The sequence below is a fragment of the Lupinus angustifolius genome, chromosome LG09 (assembly GCF_001865875.1).
Source record: "Lupinus angustifolius cultivar Tanjil chromosome LG09, LupAngTanjil_v1.0, whole genome shotgun sequence".
NCBI lineage: Eukaryota > Viridiplantae > Streptophyta > Magnoliopsida > Fabales > Fabaceae > Lupinus > Lupinus angustifolius.
Genome location: NC_032017.1, coordinates 19,532,079 through 19,537,926, shown reverse-complemented (window position 1 = coordinate 19,537,926; position 5,848 = coordinate 19,532,079).

Genomic DNA, 5,848 nt, shown 5'->3' with positions numbered 1-5,848 from the left:
AAGATGAGGTTGTGAACAATGCGACAAACCCAGGTAGGGTGTTGTGGTATAAAGTTGTGGAATGAGATCATGTCTTAAATAGCATAAAGATGATGTTGTGAAAGTATTGTTATGTTGATGCCTTGTTGGGCAAGTATCCGACTTGAAGTCGTGAACTAGGGGGGTACCCTAGTAAGGATACATAATATCACTGTACAACGATCGACCGACCGTAAGAGGCGTGGTCATGTGACCGTCCAGGATTGTCCGGTGATGAGTTGTAGTGATTGAGATGTTACCTTGAGCATGTACGGTTGACGTACTATCGGGTCCCACGAGAAGCATTCCTTGTCGGGAGATGGCTTAAGGATGGGCCGATCATGTGTTTGATTAATACATTTGCGTTTGATTCTGATTAAGAATGCATTGCATTGTGACCATGAAGTAGTGGAGAGGAAATGACGGGACGTCTTCGAGCACCGTGAAGTAAGCAGGGACGGCAGTGATTGGATGGTGATTCGCCAACATTGTCTTGAGGGAGAGTCTGGGTGAGACGAGTCCCTTGTATTCCTGGGGAGGTACCCTGTTGGATCGGACAGTTCTCACAGGCCAAACTAGGCAATCTCTGACAACCCCTGGATTGCATTCGAGATCGATGAGAGGGATGCCCTGAAAGCGTTTGTACGACCTAGGTCCGGGTAGGACTGTTCCTGAGGGAACCGATCGATCTATTTTTAATTCCTTGCGAGGATATGTTATTTCGGGTGGTACAAAACGGCTTGGTACGGGACCTGTACTCTCGATTATTTCCGATTAGGATGTTGGATGGATATTGGTGTAAGGTGGATGATCATGACATATCATGCATACATTATCATTGTGGAAGTAAATTCCCACATGTGAGTTACAAGTATGGTGTATTCCTATGTTTATGTATGTGATGTGATTATGAGTATAATGTTGATTATATTATTTGATATATTGGTTTATGTTGATAAACGGTGAGTTATGATGTCAGTTATAGAAATATATGTGTATATTATTATTTGGGGTTATGATTCCCACTTATGTGTTATTTAATTATAGTCATGATATCTTGTCGATGAATGATATATTGCTAAATGGTGAATTATGATATTGATGGAAATAAGTGTTGTTCACATTACATAGGTTGATTTGACAATTGTTTATGAGAACAATTGATGAGTTTGGTTATATTACTCATGTAAATTGGATAGTTGTTTACGAGAACAACTAATGAGTTATAATGTAACATGTTATATATATATATGAACTGTTTTTCATATCTGAGTGTAATATTCTGAGTAAGTCCACGCCGTCAATGAATTTACGTTCATTAGATGTCTTACTCTCTCTATTTCTCTTCTTTTGTCAGGAGTGACGACACGGGTTCCTCCCGCGGTCATAGGTCGTGGGCGGATTGTTTGGATGCTCCGTCATCCCGCAGAGCCCAGAGGAGCCGGGTTCTTGGAGGGGGTCCTTGCAAGAAGACTCCGAGTCTGAGAATGTCATCCCCACCAAATTATGCCGCTGGGTTGTGGCATGACGAAGTGGAGGAAGAAGAGGAGGAGGACGAGGTCATTGAACTCGTGAATGTGGAGAGTTCGGTGGAGGTGATTGACCTCGTGTCGGACTCAGAAGAGGAGGAGGACCCGAGTGAGGGGTCCAGCATTCCTGGAATCTTCTGAGGCGGCTGGCAGGATAGTCGATGTCCCCTTGTTAGTGGCGATGTAGTTTCCGCCTTTGTTGATTTAGTTTGTATGAACTAAAGATGACTTAACCCTTTATATGAATTGTGTTATTCAGGAAATTGTGAATCAGGTTAAGTTATCATTCGATAACGATAAGTTGATTTTCCGCATTTGAGTTACTTAAAGTGATGTCCCGGAAAAGGAAGGTTTTAAAAGGAAACAATTTTATACAATCTCTTCATTAAAAAAAATTTACCCATTTTTCCGCAATGTTTTTGAGAAGTATTTTTCGGGGCGTTACAAAAAACATATTGTAAAATAATATCTCAAACAAGTAGAAATTTATTATTATATTTTTCACTCTTTAGATTCCTAACAAGTGTCATTAAGATACGTGTTAATATGACTTATTTTCCATCTTCATTGTCTTGAGATTAAATAATATTGGAGTGTTTAATAATCTACCATTTATTTAGAATACTTTTCTTGAAGAAACAATAATAATTAAATATAGATATTAGATGATACAAGATATCATATAAAATCCATGCATTTTTAAATATACATATTTTCCTCATAACACAGTGGGAAGTAGCATTAAAAATAGTTCTAGACAGTACTGGAAGGTGTGGATTACTGTCCAACCACATTACCCACTAGTCCCACTGAAAATGAAGAGGAATATAATATATAATCATTTAAATACTATTCTATAATAGATATATGCAAAATAACAGTAGAAGCTTGAGAGATCTATGACCTTAAAGTTTGTTGGTTTGCCCCGTACAGCAAGGCACTTATTGTACCCTAAAGTTGATTCAAACCTCTTAATCTTTTGACAAAGTGATATAATTGGTCTAATTGTTATTTTAACTTTTGATTGTATTCTATTTTTTAATGTTTTAGAGATTTAATATATATTTATATTTATTTTCTAGTTCAATTATACTTTTAAGTTTTAACTTCATTTTTCTCACTCCTTATTTTTAGTCAAAATGTACTTAACATTTACCTGATTTATTAATTTTTTAAAGTGTGTATATAACTTGTCAAAAGTTTTGAAATGGATGAAGTAATATACTAATTAATGCAGATAAAAATATATACTAATTAATCATAGTTTAAAATGTTGGTTCATACTCTGTATTAATTATAAGTTTTTAATTTTTTACAAAATTATAATTTGTTAACATAGAGCGTAAATATGCATTCAAGAATGTTAATAGTTCTAAAATATGTTTCCTCATTTTCTTTTGGACATTTTGTTTCTGGGACATTTTAATTATGCAATTAACCCTTTGTCAAGCATCTAAAAAGATATAAAAAAGAATGATGATTAGCATAGTCATGTCATGAGTAAGTTTTTGGATAAAAATAAATCAGCAAGACAAAAATTTCATAACCAAAAAAGTTTCCAACAAGAAATACCATCAAAATAAAGTTCGAGGACAACTTTCCATGTGAACAAAATTTAATGAAAAATACATTTAAACCAAAAGGTGAAAGTGGGAATTCAAAAGATTGCTTAATTTGGAGACCACCCAAATTCAAATTAGTATTTAATTAGCATGTGGTAATCATCATAACTGAAGATTGGGAGTAAAAAGAGCATTAGCTAGAGCAAAAAGAGGGGAGACCGGGGTAACTAGACATGATGATGTTAGGCTAATTATTATATATTTATAGTTAAAAAAAGAAGGGGACGAGATATGTGACCTCAAACTAATTTGTTTAGTAGTGTAAAGTCTTGTTAGATCCATAAATCAACTAAAAGGTGAAATGTTCGATTTGTGAGAACAACACTTGTTGGGAGGGACAGTCACGCACTTCAAATGATTAGTTCTTTACTAAAAGATAATAAATATCAATGATAGTATAAAAAAACTAATATTGCACTCAATTTTCAAATAGGCCAAAAATTTAAAGTTTCCATACTTGGATAGGACAAATGATTAAAGGATTGATGCATAAGAGTATACTTATTATGATAGACAATCATACATCTCGACAGATATTAGTAAATTACTTATAAGTTGATGAGATGCCCTAAGTTATACAAAAACCTAACTTAAATATTGGGGAGCGCCTGAGCTAGATTGAGTCACCTAAGACTTATTTCTTACAATATTCTAAATCTTGATCATACTAATTTATGAATTTGTATATGATTTTAGACATGAAGAGTTATACAACTTTAATTGTTGACTCGACTAATTTTTAAATCTGAATTTCATATAATATATTTCTTTTAAACAATATTCTTGATATTACTTATACATATCTAATTTGACCTATGAAAAACAATATATATACAAATATTTTATGACTAATTTGAATATGTAAGGGGGAAAAGGTACAGAATCAATTATAATATTGTAGGAGTAAGCTATTATTGGAGGCTAATTATTGTGCATGTTTTCATATATCATTATAATATTACTCCTAACTAATGGCTTACTTAGGTTTTGTTTGAGAGTTAGCAGATAAATGGAAGAAGAATGATCAAAGAGTTAGGAAGGGGAAGAAAGGGAAGGAAAAAGGAAGGAAATATTATCATTTATTTGGGAGTATGAAATTTAGATAAAGAAAAATAAACAAATGATAATATAAGAATATTTTTTATTTTCCATTTAAAATATAATTAACAATGAGAAATGGACAATAATATATAATTATATATTATTATTAAACATAATTAGCTATTTTGATATTTTATCTTAAAAAATCTCAAATTGAGCGAACTTTAAAAATAGAGACACACATACAAGGTTTTTGGAGGGTTTGAGAAACCCTGCAAAACCTTTCCCTCTCCTTGATCAAACCCCAAACAAGAGGAACGCTTTCCAAACTTATCCCTTCCTTTTTCTTCCCCTTCAAAACTCCACTCCCAAACAAGACCTTACTAATCCATTACCATCCTAAGTAAACGAGTAGCACATGCAGGGTAATTAACCTCCAAACATTTATAATAATAGATGAAAAAGGCCTGCAAAAGCTGCAGTCAAATATTTTGGAAACTCTATATACCTAGCTCACCAGCTCCCTAATAAGCTAAAATATATAGCTTTCTAGCTCTAATACGAAACTGAAGAGCTAGGGTTTCACTTTTCAGATCAGCCCCCAGATGATGAAGGATTCCAGCTACTCTCTCATAACTCACCATTAAACTGTCAGAACTCATCACTCACTTTTCAGAACAGTCAAATATTAAAAAAAAAATCCAGTAAAATTAATAATTCTAGCCTCTCCTCTGCCACCATCAATTATTATACTTTTAGAACATGTGCACAGTTAATATACTTAGAAATATCTTTCTAAGGTAAGAAAAATTTAATAATAAAATTGAACATTTCTTTTTCTCTTATAAAGGAGCTGACAATATTTTGTGTGAACGTTGAATATAAAGTAGACGTTGCTCAGAAAAGTTGTTACTTTTTGTGTACAATATCAGTCAACTAGTCAAGGCATCAGAGAGTAACTGGTTTCAAAATATACTTCACAAACTTTGTAGTATATAGGTCATTCTCCTTTTGGAAAATAGACTGGAAAACTTTATAGGCTAATCTGACGTGAAGTAAGAGGAGGATATGCCCAGGAAGAATTCAGATTATCTCAATTATGGAATGAACATTGGGGCATGTAACCCAAACAAATTAAAACTCTAATTAATAGGCGAAATTTTAAGTTATTTTTTAATAAAAAATTTATAATTAAGAAAAGTTTATTTCTTCCGATAATCCCGTACAAAATAGGGACTTTACTCAAGTAAGAGATACTTTTTTATAGTATTAGTAGAAAATACTATTTTATGCAAGTAATGGGAAATATCAAAATATAGTGTATTTCAAAATCTTATATAACTATGAGTTAATATTTTTAATATTATCCTAAAATGTTATATTAATAATTAAATTAACCATTAAGTTTGATGAAAGTATATTCAGAAACTAAAATATAAAATAAACAATTGAAAATCATGATAATTTTTAACTTTTTCTATAAGCAATTTATTTAAAGGAAATGGGAAAAGCTTAGTCAATAGCATCTAAACCTTACCTTCATACTCAATATCTCATAGCTCTACCAATGTGATTCTTTATGACGTTATAAATTTTACTTACCTAGAACAATGCAACTATTATATATATATATATATA